This window comes from Parasteatoda tepidariorum, chromosome 4, assembly GCF_043381705.1.
Source record: "Parasteatoda tepidariorum isolate YZ-2023 chromosome 4, CAS_Ptep_4.0, whole genome shotgun sequence".
Taxonomy (NCBI): Eukaryota; Metazoa; Arthropoda; class Arachnida; order Araneae; family Theridiidae; genus Parasteatoda; species Parasteatoda tepidariorum.
Window position 1 is genome coordinate 93684051 of NC_092207.1, and position 18409 is coordinate 93702459.

The window sequence follows — 18409 nt, forward strand, 5'->3', positions numbered from 1 at the left end:
CATATTCGGTTAATAATTTTTATTTGTTTAAACAAAATTACTTTGTTACAATATAATATTCTAATACCAATGAAAGTACTTACGTAGCGTGAAAATATCTTCTGTGATGTAACTCTTTCAAAAGTACATAAAAATGGTTGCCAGCAGGGGTGTACATGTAGATTTATTAAATACACCATGTGCGCCACCTAGGAACCAAATCTTGTACCCGGCACACGAAATTTTGCTCTGTTACAATCGTACCCTGTTACAATTGACCCCACTCTCCCTTACTAATTCCATTTCAGTAATTTTGAAGCCGTTTAGCACAATTTTTTAATAATAATACATCGACGAACTTTCCGCTTCAGAAATAGTTTCGAGCTTACGTGAGTAGGTCATGAAGCCTCCTATTCATTATTTTAAATCTATTATAATAAAAACTAAAATTCCTTTGTCTGAAAGAAACAAATAATGTATATTGGCCCGGGAAACTTATATGTACAGCACGCAACTATATGTGCAGTGCGCAAAAAAAAAGAAAACGGATCACCCGGAATAACCTTTGATATTATGATTGGATCTTCACGTGCTAGAACTCAATCTTAATGACTCGAAGGGATGACCTCAAAACATGCTAATTAATTTTTTTATATAGGTATTTTAGGTAACAAAATCAGGCATGAAAATTCACTTTCTCTGAATAAACATACCTTTCTTTTTTTTTGTTTTTTTTTTGCAGATTAGGATTTCTTTACCCCAAAATCCGCAATCTGGGATAAATGGTTCCAAAATTTGGACCCATTAATGTTAATTTTACTTTTTTCATATTGGGCTATATCTCGAGAACTTTTTAAGTGAATTGATAAATTTTTGCACATAATTATAATATTCGCTTTGCCAAAGATAATTCCGTGCAAGAATACATTTTAGTAAATATTTATTATTTTTTATTATTTTATTTAAGAATGTTAAGAATTTTATATTGTAAGGTAGATAATTTTTTGCATCATTTTTCGGATGAAGTTTTATGTAGCAAAATACAAAATTTGTGCAAACTCTGTCCAGTAGTTAATGTAAAATTGAATTTCGAAAAGTCAGAAACATAAAATTCGATTTCTGAGGATCTATTCCACCGATTTTGATCAAATTGTCTATTTTGCTTTATAAAATAATGAAGAACACCATACTATAACATTTGATATGTTCTAATCTTAATTTTGAAAAGTGAGCCTCAAATTTGTAGTGTTTCTCCCTTAGGTGAAATTGCTGAATATCTCAAACCTTTCTAAATCTGTTTACATTATTCATATCTTCACATTATTATAATTTTCAATTGCAAAACTATGAAGGCAAGCCAACTCTGAGTCCTCCTGCCGAGATGAAATCCAATAAAACTAAAAAATTTATAAGTAAAAATAGTTTTTTTCTTCGCATTAAATTCAAAATAAAATTAAAAAATAAATAAAAAAAACTTTTCGAATTGCTCTAAATTATGGAACTACTGAATGAGGCTGATTGACTTTTTGATAAATGCCAATTTGTAACGTAAATTTTTGTATTGCCATTTTTGATTATTTTTCGTTGATGTAGAAGCTTATTATCAGCTCTGCAGAGGAAACTGCAGAGGGGAGTAAAATTGCAAACATTTATACATTGCTTTATAAAATTTCATTTCCTTACTGCAAAAATTTTTCAACAAGAGATTTAACAACAAAAAATCTAAGTTCAATTGTATTAAAGTAATGTCTATTTTCATTATTAAACAAAGGAGAAAACGGAGCAATTCTGTAATTATTATTAGTTTAAAAATGTATTCAAAACTTATAAATAAAACGATTTATATGTGAAAGAAAATTAAATAAAGTTTAAATAATTTAAGCAATACTAACTTAAAAATCACTTGACACATAAGAGAATAATAAAATTATGTAAGCTTGTTATGTTGTTGTTAAAATGTCATGTTGTTGTTAAAAGTCATATCTTCCAATGCTGCACTGAGAAAAAAAGAAGGTATTGTTGAAACTACCAGAATATGGTAAAATTTACTCTGTTTTTGAATCTAAGAGAAGAGCAAAAAACTCGATAATCCTTTACCGAAGTGAAATTAACAACAAAATACTTTTTTATAATATGTTAAAATGTGTGGTAAATGTGATACAATTTGGTAATTTCATCATGATACTTTAGAGCATAGCATAAAAAGCATTTATTCGGTTGTTTTTGTTTTTCAGTTTTGTATTTTGTGCAAAATGCGTGGTAATAGGAACAAAATTTTTTAAAACCAAAACGCTTTATGGATAGAAAAATTACTAAATGAATAGTTTAAGTACCGTATACTTTGGTTTTCATAAATAGCATTATGACTTCTGATTAACAAAAATGACATAACCTTGCACTTCTGTAATTTTACCAGAGCTTTTATTCTTCAATTGGTTAATAAATCTCTTCTTTTTTTTAATTTTGGGAATTTACCGAATTTTTATTTTAATTTTAAATTAATATTTAAAATGAAACAATCTTTTTTATTTGATTCAATTTTAAAACTTTTCTAAACGAAGCAACTTTTAAGAAACTTTGCTAAGGACTGAAAATTTAATGAAATCTACCCGGTGATGGAAATCTCGCAGAAATTAAATTCATTGTTGTTTTGAAAATTACCTTGCTATCATAACTTATCTTACATTTTCCTACATCACATTTTGCACATGAAAAAATTGTTTAATTAAAAAAAGCTGCTTATATAACTTACTTATTAAGTGGCTACAAATAAGAATTTTAAAAAAGTTCATTAACAATACATCAACCCGACAAATGAAGCATAAGTTGCTCAATAAATATCTATAAAATGTATAGATATAGATTTTTTTTAAAAAAAGATACCTTAATAGACCCTTAATTCATGACTGCGCATTTATATTCACTAGTTTAATATATTCCCTTAAATTCTAAAAGCTTCTCCATAACATTCGTACTAGTTTAATGTATTGTGATGAAAAAAAAATTAAAAATCGTTCTCCTTAATGCAAATTTAGACAAGGTTCATTAGTCAGAATGCCTCCTTTAATAGTGAAGAAAAAAACGGCCATAAAAAATTAAGCTAATCCGAGAGGAAAGACCAATTAGTATTTCATTCGATCTTTTAAAATTCATTGCTCGAGGAGTTGCTCACACAAAACTTTTTATCTATTAGATTCTATTCTAAATTTTTTACAGCTACCTTTTAAATATCGTTATTAGATTAAACCAATTCTAATGTGGTTCTTTTTTCTTTTTTTTTCGTTGCTTTTTTTTTAGTCTGAGTTTAATTTCTTCCCACTTAAGTTCCGCCCCTAAGGGATTTCCGAATTCAGTAAGAAAAAGGAACAGTAACTGCTAATCGCTGTGCTTTCGAGAGAAGGGACTGACTTCATCTCTCATCTGAAATGATTGGGTTTCGAGAGTTCAGCAACTCTGAAAATAAATTATCTTCTACACCAAAAGACTTTCGGAATCCATCGGTAGCGACAAAGAATTAGTTTCATTTTTATCTCAATTTCAAAGAATCTCTTAATCATTTTATCTTTCTCATCCTCAGGTTTTTCTTTTGAAAACTGGAAGTTTGTCTTATTCAGCACTTTGAAAACGCCCCTTAGTGAATCAATCACATTTTTAAATCTTAACTTCGTTAAAGTGTAAAAAGTTTCAGTGCCCCTGAACTTTTAAAGATGCTTCAAAAATGAAATTTCAGCTTTGAGAATTTGCATTTTCTTTGAACTTTTCAGCTGAATGTGAACAAAAATTAAAACTAGTTACGGTATCGTCTTTTATTTTGATACTTAATAAAATATATTTATATTTAAGATGAAGTAATTAAATTTTAATAGTGTGGAAAGAGGTTTTTAAGATTTGAATCATGTACGGTCCTGTTCTGTTTTTGTGTAACACTTGATTAAGGGATCAATTCAACTAACCCCTTTCATTTCTTGTTCTTTATTTTTTTTAGAGATTTCTGAGAATCCATTCAATTGAGGGATTTCACATAACTTTCTTTGACCAGATAACTTTTTAAAAAAATAGGACATCTGAAATATCCCCTTTTGTTTTAAGAAACAAATTTTATTATATATAAGTAAATTTTGATGTTACTCTTTCATTCCAGAAAAAAAAATTTCTTACTTTTTGTATGAATGGATTTCAACTTTATACGTAATGATAACTTATGTATGATTAACTTATGTATCATAACTTATGTATGATTACATTCATAACTACATTTATTCATAACTTATGCATGATTACATTTTCTCTTTTAAAAAGGTACCATTTGATAAAAAATCTATTTTAGGAGACATTTGGAATTACAAAGAAATGTAAAAAATAAAGTAGTGTGATGATTCGTGATTAAAAACACCACTCGCTTCAAAAATATAAGAAGAGGAAATACAGTTGACATATTTCAAGCGTTCAAAAGCAGGCGTCTATTTTTAAGACTTGCTACACGTCGATGAGAGGAAACAAAACTAGTTTGAAATATAAAACTTAAAGTTTCCAACGAAAATAGAAATATGAAAGTGAGGAACAAAACTAGCAAAGTCAACTTAACAAAACTAGTATTTTTTACTATTATTTAAAACATTTCTTAGAAAAATGCTCCGAAAACTCGTTAGTTAAATTAAGAAAATTAATATTTTTGCTTGTGTGAGGATACAAATTTCATACAAAAAAGCAGAACATTAGGCTTACTATAACACTTCTTGTAGCATTTTCACAATAGATTAGGTTCTATACAACAAAACAAAAGCAAAAATGAATAAATATATAGCCACTGAAAAGAATTGAACTACGGAATAAAGAATTGTTTGCGATGAAGTGGGATTATGAAGTGATGGTTATGAGGTACGGTTTATTTTACAAATTATACATTTCTGCGTTCTTCAATTTATCTTAATTTTAAATATCTGCTATTAGCATACCTGATCTCCTTTCAAACTTCGAACAACATCAATGTAAATTAAATAAAGGTGAACTTTCAGCTTCTGACTTCTACAGATAGGGTGTAGTCGTTTGCATTCAAAATTACAATTAAAACAGATATGGCGACTGTATAAGAATTCTTCTTCAGTAAGTAATCTTAAAGTTAAATTGAAATTATCTTTTGTATAAATTTGCCTGATCTTTTTCCTTAAACTTTTGAACATCATTAATGTAACTCAAATAATGATGACCGCTTGACTCCGAATCTCTGCAGACAAGTTTATCTCTTGCAAAAATTTATTTGAGGTTGTTTGGAAGTGTAAAGGTTGAGTCGAAGTTTATTTGAAGTTGACTTCAAAAACAACCTTAAAAGATGTACTTCCCAAGATGTATAATCAAGGTGGAAGAAGTAGTTTTATTCACGCTTGATTTGGTTTTGAGGTTGATGGAAATCTATTTTAGAGCAAGCAGCTTAGGGAGGTTGTTTTTTAGGTGTACGGGATATTTTCCTACACTTCAAGAAGAAAAAATTTTGCGGTGTGAATAGTTTCATCCGATCTCAACTGAAAGTGTTGCTGGGTTATATAAGAGGTTGAGTTTAGGAAGTACAAATGAGGTTGAAATAGAGGTTTATTAATGAGGCTATTTTTAGTTCCAAATGTAACCTTACTTTCTACCACAGATGTATTATTTTTACATATATAAACCCCAAAGCAGCCTCAAACACACCTTATTTTTTGTAAGGGATATTTCTGTGTGTAAGAAATTAGACTCTCAGACTTGGTTACTTAAAATTTTTAAAAAATTTATCCTAGTTTCAAATAGATCTTATTTTTAGCAAACTTGCTCGATCTTCCTTTAACCTGTAAGCAGCATCAATGAAGAACGAATAAAGGTGACAGTGTGTAATGAAATAATTTATAGCTATAGTAATTTTTCATTTATGATACAAATTTTAGAGCTTCGCAATTTTCATAATTAAAGGCAGCTTAATTCAGACATGTCAGGTAGAGCAAAAATATTTTTTAAGAAAAATTGAACGAATTTGATTGCATTTTTATAGTATTCGACTAATTTTACTCAGAACTTATCTTTAAAGCACGCAACAGTTGCGAAAAACTAATTTCCATCAACTAAGCCACCGACAATCCCCATCAACGAGGGGATATCACGTGGAGTTTTCTGAAAGTCATTGCCCCTCTCCCCTCTCATTGAACATGTTAATTTCAGCATTCCACCCTAAACCGTTTTCAGTAAGCTAGGCATTAACTTCAGCCTCCTTCAGCCACCCACACAACGCTATTCAATTCCGAAACATTTCTACCCTCCACCCTGCTTACCCTACCAAAAACGAGTTTCTTGATGCAATAAAAAGTGACATTCTGCGGATCTCTTAATAGGGCATGAATCATTGCTCTGCCTTCAATTGCATTTGCATAATCATTTGCATATAAATTGACGTCTTCTCCGCCCTCTTTGATCACTAATCTTGTTATAACATTGTGTCTGGTAGGGGGAAACAGCAAGCGATGATGTGAATTAGTGTCACTTGGTATTAATCCACTACCAATTTTCTGGCGTCGAAGTTTACCCTTCCTTGACTGAAGCTTTTCTTCAATACGAGATGCGGTTGAAGTGAAAGTTAGGCTTCCGGTGAGAAATCTTTTCCATTGTTCCTTCAGCAGAGAGATTAACCGTAATTACTTTATCATAATTTGTGGAACAACTCAGATAGTATTGTCATTCCGTGAAACTAAGAAATCTTGGTACTTTTGGAACAAAAGAGCATCTCATAGAAACTCGTGGTATTTCTAGAATAAAAGAATTATTTAACAGATTTTAGTTAGTATATAAAGTAAATACGTCTGTGCCATGGTTACAAGTATTTCGTAGAAGATACATTGCCACTTCCCCATAATATTTTTAGCATAATTTGCGGAACAAGTCAAAAAATTGTCATTCCGTGAAAATAAATAATTTATGCATTTGCAGAATAAAAGAACATGTCAAGATAGAAACTCAAGGTTTTTGAGGAATAAAATAATATGTTATAGAAGTTTTAGTTAATAAAGCAAATACGTGTGTACCATGGTTACAGGAACTTCATGGAAGCTACAGCTTTGTTATCTAACCATATTTTTTTAGTATAATTCGTGAAACTCGTCTGATAGTTATTGTCATTCCATGAAATTAAGAAAATTCCCTCTAGTTAGAGAATAGAAAAATTCTGTTATCGAAGATATAGTTAATAAGTAAAGCGTATCAAGACCTCGGGAAATGAGCGGTTTGCGTCCATAAAAGCTAACTCTGAGAAGGAAATGATTTTGCAACGAAAGAAGAGGTTTTCCTGAGTTTGGTTTATCTTCACTTTGTCATAATTCACGAGTAGAATCGATTTTTTTCCGTTATTGATTTCTTCAAATTAAGTCATCCCAAAATGCTACAGAGGGCGATCTAATCATCACTTTTTGAGAAAAATGGATGGCAACTGTTCTTCCCTTTTGGTCTTCATACATGAATGTGCTATAGTTACAAGTATCTCATGGAAGATATACTTTGGCAACTTTATCAGATATTCATTTTAAAATTTAGAGATAGTTTGGGACACTCTAGTATTGTTATTGCTAAATTGTATTTTCTTAAATTCTTCGAATATGATTAGATTACTCATTGCTTACTAGCATCCCTCGATGACGAACTTGTCGCCTATCAGAATCATCTTGTAGAACATAAACTGCAGTATTAACCAAGTCGAATTAACAGCACAACCATATTCTTCAACCCTAACACTTTGTCCAAACACTTTGTCAAACTAGTTTTAATCAATATATTAACCGGACTTTTTCACCGTCTAACGGTTGCCAACGGCTTAGTCCGTGAGGAAATATTCTTATTCCAATTTTAACTATTTTTTGCAGATGGCTGTGATATTGTCTTTATGTGCTAATTTTAGTAATAATTTAAAATCGTGTTGCTCACTATGTTGAAATGATCACAGCACATACTTCCACCATAAGTATGAATTCGGGACATTTCTACATAGTAAACAATAAAAGTATAAAATTTTTTCAATCTCTAAGTCATTCCAATGCACCATTCCACGCTGTACTGCTTCCTCACGCACCTCTCGTTCCCTATTTTGAGTATTGTATAATAGATGTGCGCTATTGCTCACAAAAAGCAAACTCTGCCACCCGTAATTGGTATGAGAGTATGATGCACCATAGCAACGTTCATGTTTAAAATTTCTACAGCCATTTTAGAAATTATCAAACATAAATTTAAATTATTACTTCGCTTTTATTTCCATAAAAAATACTAAATTGTTCTAAATTATTAATTAACGTGTAATTCATTGTTAAACACTACGTAAATTAATGCTTAAGACAAGGTAACAAAATAAATAACAACTACAGTGTTGCCAATAGATTAGGTTAAGGTGCTACATAAGAGAAATTTATATATAGATTATAAATGGGTACCCTAATTTCAAAGTAATAGTAGTACAAATCGTACTAATTTGTTAGTTTTTAACGTAATTAACATTTTGACATTTAACATTATTAACTTTCGAAAAAAATGTTTATGGCACAGTAAAATAAAACAACATATGCCAAAAACATATGGCAAAATCCTATGCAATAACGAAGTATACGTACAGAATTTAAAGGAAATTCACTCTTCAAAATTTTTATAGCGTTATAAAGTTTTTAATCATAGGGTGAAGCTTACTTAATTTATTTTTACACTGGTTGCAAGTATCGTAAAATCCATTTTTACTGTAAATATTTATGAAACAAACAATCTTATAAACTGTAAGTTTTACAGCGTTTATTATAAAAATACTGAATTTCTGTAATTAAATAAATATTTTTTTTAAAATTACGGTAAAAAGTTTCACGGTAAAATGGATTTTACGAATGCTGTACTCGGGGGCCAGTGCTTTTTACCTTAATATGATTCGGAAACTTTTACAGTATACTTGCTATTTGTGTAAAAATAAATAAAATATATGCAGCTTTTGAAACTCACTTTAGTTTGCAAGATTTGTCAAAAATCTTAATTATTACCTTATTTAGTAACGTTTCAAAAGTCATGAAACTTAATCGGTAGATAGGAAATTATGTTAATGCCCTAAAATGTCAAAGTATTTCTAAACTTTTAAAAAGTATTTCTAAGCTTAACATCAAAGTATTTCGCATTTTAACTCTTACCTGCTTTTTCCGTTAATCGAACAGGTTTTTAAGTTACTAAAATTATTTCTCGTTTTTGAAACCGTTTTCTTTTTTTTTCTTCTTTTTTTTGGCTAAAATATTGATCTGTTGCTATCAAAGGGCAAAATGATTTTTTATGCTTTTTTATTTTATTTTCAACGAAGCTTTTAAAATTATGTATGGAAGGCTGTGATTACAAACCTTATCCAATGCATCATTGCCTTATTTTAAAATGCAAATATTAACAACATGCTTACGACAGCTAAATTTTCAGAGTTTTTTCTAGAATTTCAAAAAGTAAGCATGTTGAAAGAAAGCATGACACCTATTCGTAAAAAGGAATTCCTGTCTTTTAAAATAAAATTCTTCTGAAATTCGATTCTATTAAAATTCTTCTAAAATTTATATTGAAATTTGAGTTTTACCCGTACAAGAAGTTAAGATGTTTTTGAGACTTATTTGAAGTTTTTTTGAACAGTTAAGGTTGATTTGAGACTTTTTTGAAGTTGACTTAAAAAAGTAAGTACAAAAACCTTAAAAAAAATTAACCTCCCAAGGTTTCTAATCAAGTGTATGAAACCGCTTTATTCATACTTCAAGTTGTTTTAAGATTGATAGAAGACAACTTTAGGACAATCAGGTTAAAAGGTTGTTTTTGTGGTGAACAGGTCATTTTTCATGCACTTCTAGCAATTAAGTATATTTGTAGGGTGAATAATTTCACCCGATTAAGCTATATATGAGGTTGATTTTATGACTTTTTAATGAGGTTATAATTGAGGTTAGTTGATGGGTTTGGATTTTGGTGCATAAAAATTAACCTCCTTTTTTTTTATCTCGGGTGTATTTTTTTTTGCATCTTTCAACCTCAAAATAACATCAAAAACACCTCGCTTTTCGAAAAAATTACTCAATATACTGAAAAAAAAATTCTTAGCAATCTTTAAATCGAAATGCATTACACTTATGACTTGCCCTTTACTTGACATCTGAATAAGCTCATTTCACCATGTCTCAAATGGCAGTAAATGCGATCACAAGTTTTTTTTTTAAAAAAAACCAAAATTAAGCTATAATTTGAAGTAAATTCTGCAAACAGTAATGTATAGTGACAGTGACTTATTCTCTGGAAACATTTTAATAAATATCAAGTCGGCAGCATGTTTCAATATGCCACTACAAACGCATGAAACTAGGCCAATAAATTAGAGTTACAATTGCGATTTTTTTTTGTCTCTGAAGTTATACATCTTCAGAAAACTGCCGACTCGTAAAAGAATATCTATATCTACGTTGAGAAACGGGACTTGTAGGGGGCTATTTCTCAAAAAATAAGTCCAGACACTGCCTTGATCCTTGACGATCTATAGCTGTGAAGCTATCGCATTAGTCAAAGTCAACGAGTGAAAAAAGTTTTTAGAGAAAACTCGAGAACTGCTTTCCGAAAAGTTTTCCCTTCGGGGCCTTGGAAGGGACGTGTTTATTTTATTTTTTTCCAACAGATATTTCTCGCGAGGTGTTTTTGTTACATAGCTTGTCTGATAAAAGGCTGAAGTCTGAATCACCATCTTTGCCCATTTTTATATCTTTTGCGCCGTCAGTTCAGCGAAATCCAAACATGTCCAATGGGATTCAATGAGATTTCGAAGTGATGGCCTTAGACCTCTTGTGCAGAGATCTTGCCCATGTTGCAAAACTGCTTTGACAAATTGCAGAGCTACAGAGAAGAAAAGGTACATTTTTTTTCTTAATAGATATTTTAAGGTATTGTTTTTGATGTATTTGTGATAGTAGCAAATTTGTTTTGATAAATTATAAAATAATGCATCGTAATTAAACTAACTATATACTAACAATTATTTTTAAGCTGCTGCCTTTAACAAATAGCGTAGATATTCTGTACAGCTGCCAACACCAAATTGTAAGAAAAGAAACTAAGAAAAGCTTTCTATCAGTTTTTTAAAGATATTTTTTTAGTAATATTTTTCGTGAGGTGCACAGCTTACGTGCTAAAAGGTTGAACACTGAGTCACCACCCAAAGCTATTTTTTATATTTTTTAAATAGCCAGTTCAAAGAAACTCAAACATGTCCAGTGCGATTTAATGAAATATCGGAGAGATAGACCAATAGTACAGAAAGCTTTTTACATGCAGCAAAACTAATTCCATAAATTATTGACCTACAGAGGGAAAAATATACTTTTTTGTTGCCTTACTCTTAAATGCTCTTTTGTTGTCTTGCCCAACTCTTAAGTATTATACATGATGAGCTGGCAAGATTCGTTTTTAGGAAGCAAAATAAGCAAAATAATAAATCATATTTAAAGTACACTGGAATATTTTTAAGAAGCTGACTTTGCGGAACTGAAAAAAATAATGCATAAAGGTTTTTATAACTAAGAAAACCTTGAAAAAGTTGTAAACCTTTTAAAATTTGATTAAAGCCGTCTAATTTATCGGTTTCTATGTAATGCTTAAAAACAATAAGCGTATGCTTAACATGTATTGCTTAAAAACAATTAGCAAGCAACAATAGCAAGTAATAATTTTCAGAATATATTCTTGCAGAAAACATTTGTGAACCTGACTCCTATTCAATGGATGTTATATGAAATTTTTTACAGTACGATTGATTATTTTTCTTAATGTTATTCATTTTTATTATTACTCTATGAAAAAAGTTTCTAAATGAAAAAAGCGTAAAACAAAATTTGTCATAGCTAAAATTTATTTATTGATAAAACAGATTACATTTGGTTAAAAGGAATAGGAAAAATCTATTTTTTTTAAAAAAAACTTTTTGCTCATACAGTTATTTTGCTGAACTCTAAAACAAAAGTGTAGTTAAAGCTTTTAGAATGTTGTAAAATTTAAAGTGCTTTTTACTCAATGGGAGCACTAAAAATCTCGGTACTTTTTACCGAAGCACTTTGGTAATAACTTTTCGATAATATTAACAGTAAAATATGGTTTTATTACCAGTTAGAAAGTGTAAATTAAGATGTTGAGAAAATTTTCAGTTTGATAAAATCGATTTAATTTAGTGAACTCTTTTTATAACTTTGTTTTTTGTCGGTTGTTTTTTCCCTATGTAAGCTAGAAGATAAAATCTTCCCAACTTCAAAAGTATTAAAAAATCTGATTTGTAAATATGCAAATGCCTGGATAGGCAAAACTAAATTAGCAACTTAACTGTTACGCATCGAGTCTGTTCTAACATTCTAGGTAGGTAAGTCCCATTAGAGCTACACGTTGGCCTACAGACGATGGTCTGGGAAACACCTCTAAAGATAATACAGAGACATGCCATCACAATTTTGATCCCCTGCAGAGGAAGTGGCAACCCTGCTTTGGTAGCCCGATAACCTGCGCATGACGTCAAGCACTTTATGGTAAAGCAGTTTAACGATGGTTGATATTGCGTGCTCTCGGTCACTACGCAGGCTGATCAAAGTGTTCCCTCACCCGCTTACTGACTGCAGACAGTGATACTTCCGTGCACTACTGGCAATCGTATTCTTACGATCAGTTCACTGGTGAATTCTAATTTTCTAAAATGTGAGCGTAGACGTAGCGGGTTTAAATCCCATCGCATCCCTGAATGCAATTATTTATTTATGGCTCATAGGTTTAATGCAAGGAAAGACTTGTCTCCTGTCGACTTGCCTCCTGCTGTTACAGAATACACAGCACAAAAATGAAAAAAAAAATCAGCACGAAGATATGGAACCCTATACCTCTACACTTTTCAGCGTTTGGTGGAAGGACGACACCCTGTGGGAATGGATTCCCCAATAATATATGGTTAATCTACTTGCACCTTTCCATAAAGTATTGCTGTTTAGTGAACCGCTCTGAAGCTTAGACGACTGAGTTCGACTCCCGCTATAACAATATATATAGNGCAGAAGTCTTGATAAAACTTATAAAAAGTTTGTTCAAATTTAAGAAAAATATCTTAAAATAAATAAACATAATGTTGACGTTTTGAAAATTCCAAGAGATAAACTATTTAATAATCAGCTCCACGTTGAGTCAAATTATCTGTTCTTAGAAACTTTATTTTGGTTTAAACTTAATAAGGTATCAAATTCAACTAATGTTTCTCTTCTAGTTAAACAATAATATCGTGAAGTCATTTTTCAAAAGTATAAAAAGTATAATACTATTTATTTCAGAACCGCATTTAAAACTATAGAAAATTTAAACAATATTATGGTTTAGTACACTAAAAGTAAAATTAAGTTTAATACGCTGTTTAATATTAATTAATGTCAAAAGTCTTTGATAACTATTAACCAAAATGTAAATATGTTTTCTATTCGAAGGCCAGTCTTATAATGCCTTAAATAATTCTTGGAAGCATTTCTTCTCATTATTTTAGTAGCTGATTTAATGAGATATCGTTGTTCTTTAATCATTCTGAAAACGCATTAATGAAAATATTCATAAATTGCTCAAAATGGTATAGCCCGGGCATATAATATATTTTTAGGTTAATAATGACTCTATTTTTATTTATTTATGCTTGCGTGCCACCAGTTGACAGTCTTTGTCTTTCCCAAGTCAGATGAAAAATAGTTTTAGTGATCCATATATTAATTGCAAACTTTAATATTAATGGCTCAATAAGCCATTTATCTTGTAAGTCTCGTTAAAAATTGTATAAGACATTTCTATGCTACTTAAGATTAGAGAGATGCTTTGTGAAGTAGGATGCCTTTAAAACTGAACTTTAATGTAAACTATAAAATTATATGTTATTATAGATCAAAGAAGATTTATAATGTAAGGCTTAAATTAATAGTTTACAGCAAAGACGGATTTAAAATTGAGTACATGAGATTAACCTTATGTTGCTATGCTTCCCTAGATACTAATTAAGAAAATATTAGATAATTGTACAAATTTATGAAAAAATGAAAGACTAAGGTAAAATATGTATATATTAACGAAAAATATTAATATTTAACATTTATTTTTCTCCCTATGGGATTGTCCAACTTAGAGAAATATATTTTTGAAATTTTTCCAAAATTCAGTTGCTTGAAATCTTAACAGTTATTTTTACAAATAATAAAAAAATAAATTTTAAGGACCATTATATATTTGAAGGGAACATTCTGTTAATAACTTTGAAGTATGTTGTGTAATAATATGTATAATAATAAAATGAAGAGTTTGTCTGTGTGTCTCTTTTATGATTCTACACCCACTGCTACCTTTTGGAAAATTTGAGCAGCGGCTGGAAAAGGAAAATTTTTCTCTCAATCTTAAAAATCGATCAAACATTTCAATTATATCACTCAAATCCTAGAATCGAATTTGAGAGATAGAATTTTGAGAGAGTCGTATTCTTAAAATTTGATTATTTCACAGGAACTATTCAGCTGATTTCACTCAAATTTTGTGTTATGCCATGTAAAATTATAAACTAAAAATGGCTCAAAAAATTATAAAATTTACTATACAAAATTCTTTCGATTATTATTAAATTAAATAATATAAAAAAATATTATGTATATCTGCTGAAATTTATTTTTTGCGTGAAAATTTCGTTGGACAAACATGGACATTTTTCAATTCGCTTAAAAAATTCTAGAGGTATAAGCGAAATATTCAAAAAATTAAATTAACGCTAAGGGGTAAAAACTTTGAATTTCTTTCCTGACCAAATTATGGGGACCATATTTTCCAGATCGCAGCTACTCCGTATATTTTAGGGGTCAAAAATTCGAATCCCTTAAAAAGAGGCATGCATATTCAAAGATAGTAGTTTTTGAGTCTGATTTCGTAACTTAAAATGTCGCCTGTACTAATTAATCAGCCTATTTAAGGTCACCCCTTCGTACTATTTAAATTGAGTCCTAGAACGTGAAGGTCCGATCAAAGATTCGAAATTTGTTCAGGGTGGTTGATAATTTTTTTCTAGCACATTGTATTTTAACTAAAATAAAGTCACAAATAGACCACGTGAACGCCGATTACCGAAATAATTCTTTTTCTTTTTTTCCCCTTCTTATATAATGCATGAATAAATAATAGTGGTAAAATTTGTAAAAATATAAAGCACTTTTATTTCAATTTTAAAAATAAATAAATATTGTATAAATAAATAAATAATAGTATCAAAACTTCATACAAATATAAAAGCACTACTTTTTTAGTTTTAAAAAATTTTGTCCATTAACATTTAAAAAGAACACTGTAAAAAATTTCTGATTAACTTAAGGTATAAGGTACTGGCACTTTGGGGGCAACATTCATAAAATCCTAAAATCCATTATTACTTTAATATCCGTTTATACCATAAAACATTTTACCGTAAATTTTACAATAATTTTTATTTAAATAGAGTAAATCAGTGATTTTACGGTAATTATTACTATAAAAATTACGGTATATCAGATTTTTTGTTCTCTGACATGTTTTAAAAAATGAATTTTCTTTTAAAACACCCTGAATGCCTGTACTTTTTCCCATATTTTGATCCGGAATTTTTCACAATGAAATCCAAAAAACGTAATTTAAAGCGAAGTATGTCATGTAGATAGTTTTTATATATGACATGAAGGCAAAGACACAAAAAGGTTTGTTAACAAATGTATTAAAAATCGATTATCTCATATTATTTGAAAAACCAAAACAAATCATTTTTTCTCCATATTTAATTTCATAGATTCTGCCGTCCTTCATTTCTCGCATTATGTGTTTTACTTTGAGCACTTATTAGAGCTTCATTAGATTTCTATCGTAAAAGCTATTATTTTTTTAATGTAATATTTTTAAAAAAAGCAGAGCTTATTTAAAAGAAAATAATAAAACACCTGAAGAAACTAAATAATCTAAACTCCATTAATACCTAATTACTTTAAAAAGCCTTTCACTTCTAGAGCGCTCAATTATCCTATTTTCACACACTAAAAACAGTTTTAACAGTTTCAAAAATAGCCACTGAACAGATTGTCTAAGTTCCTCCAAGAAAAAACCAGCCAAGCTATAAATCGAGTCGATTAATCCGAGTCAATTGAAAAGAAATAATGAGGAATTTCACACCGATTTGGACAGGCATTCAATCACGTATGCCTCATAAAAAACGACTTTGCGATAAGCTGCGCCGTAAAACCCATTCTTGGAAATACTTCATATCAGGCAAAATATTTTCCGCTGGCCCCTTAAGCTACCGCGAATCTATTGTTTAAAGCTCATCTTGCACCACAGAGTCTATAGCTCAGAAAAACCTTTAAAGAATTGCCTTGAAAATCTCACAGACACTACTTAACTGACCCGTAGTATTTGAAAGATGTATTAAGAGATTAATTTTTTTTCCCTCTCTGGAAAGACTTAAGGAGATTTTCTAACTTCGCTATTTTCCAGACAATTGTCTGCGGAAACTAAGTTGATTTTTGTTACTGAGGAATTTTATGATACGGTGAACATTTGATGGTGTGTAACTTCATTGTATTCTCCAAATAAAATTTAAAATATATGTTGATAGTTATATAGATGTTTAGACAGTTATATTTTTTACAACCATTGCTGAGCAGACGACTCAATTTCTTGGGTTTACGACTCCTAATGTTCAACTTCGTAGTCCTGTAATTTTGAACCCAATCCAGAAGAAAATGGAACTCCTGGATCAAGTATTGGAAAACAATTGGAATTCGTTGAGGGCTTTTTGGTGGAATTAACCCGCATTTGCATTACATGCAGAGGAAAACCACGGAAACCTTCCATGGTTAGCTTGACGGCAAGGAGACTATAACCTATGATCCTTCTACCACTGAGGATATTTCACGTCAGTACTGTGGTCCGAGCGAGCCGGGTACGGAATCGGGATTCGAACCCGGTTCATCTCACTTGAAGGCGGACGTTCTATCAGCTGTGCCACTACGGTTCACAGTTATACTTTTTTTATATCTGTCGTTGAACAGCTGACCCAATTTTTGGGTTTACGACTACTAATGTTCAAATCCGTAGCCTTGTAATTTTGAACCAATCCAGTAGACAAGGAGACTCCTGAATCAGTATCCCCAGAGGTTTTGATTTTTTATGGGAACATGGAGGACTTTAAGACTCGACAGATTTAACGTGTATCAGTCACCATTTGCATCAGTCTTCGGCTGGCGGGGATTGAACTCACGCACTCTTGGACATGGGCCCAGTAACCTACCAACCAGGCTATCCTGGCCCCCTCAGTTGTACTTTGAAAGAAATAGTAATATGATTTAGAGAGAATTTTAGTTATCACAACATCAATTTCTATCTTCGCTATTTTCCAGACAATTGTTAGAGGAAGCTAAGTTAATTTTTTTACTGAGGAATTTAATGGTACGGTGAACATTTGATGGTGTTTAACTTCATTGTATGCTCGAAATAAAATTTAAAAATCTTTTCTGATAATTACATAAGTGTTTAGACAGTTATATTATGGAAGAAATTGCAATATATCATAGAGCGAATTCTAATTATCACAAGGCATTAAAACTAACATCTATGTTTCTTCCATAATGATATATACGATTTATTACTGACAAATGTTAAAGTGATAAATTTGTGAGATTTTTCATCCAGTTTTAAAAATAATTATCAATGAAGTTTGGTAATTATTTATAATAGGTATATGTGAATAATTCTCATAAGTAATTCAATTTAACTATTTTAATGTTAATAATAATCAAATTTATTATTGTTTGAAAATTTTGTTATAGTTAATAATGACAGGTTAATGTCAAAATTATTCACTGTAAAAAATTAATTTGGTTATTATAAATAACCATTAATGATGATTTATTGTAGTTATGATTCGTCAGTTGTTATAGACGATTGTAATTAATCAATCGTAATGAGATTTTTTTATTCTAATTGGATAATTAGGATAAAAAAAATCAGGCAGCGATTCATTCAGAAAATTCTAAGTTTAGGGAAAACCGAGCAATAGCCTTTATCTGACAAAATACATTCTGAGAAAATTAATAATCACTGGTTATTTTTAATAATTACCCCTTTTTTCGTAAATGTGCACATTAATCATATTATCTGTATGTACTTACTCGGTATTCCCCACACTGCTTATTTTATTTTTTAGAGCAATTCCTTGGTATTCCGAATACTGTTAGCTTTCCTAATTTATTCTAATCAGATATTATTAATGATAACTCGAAATTATTGTTAATGAAATTAGATAAAAAAGTGAATATGTGAGAATTTTTCTTTTAATAATTAATTTTTTTTTAATTTTTTTAAATTAAAACTCAAT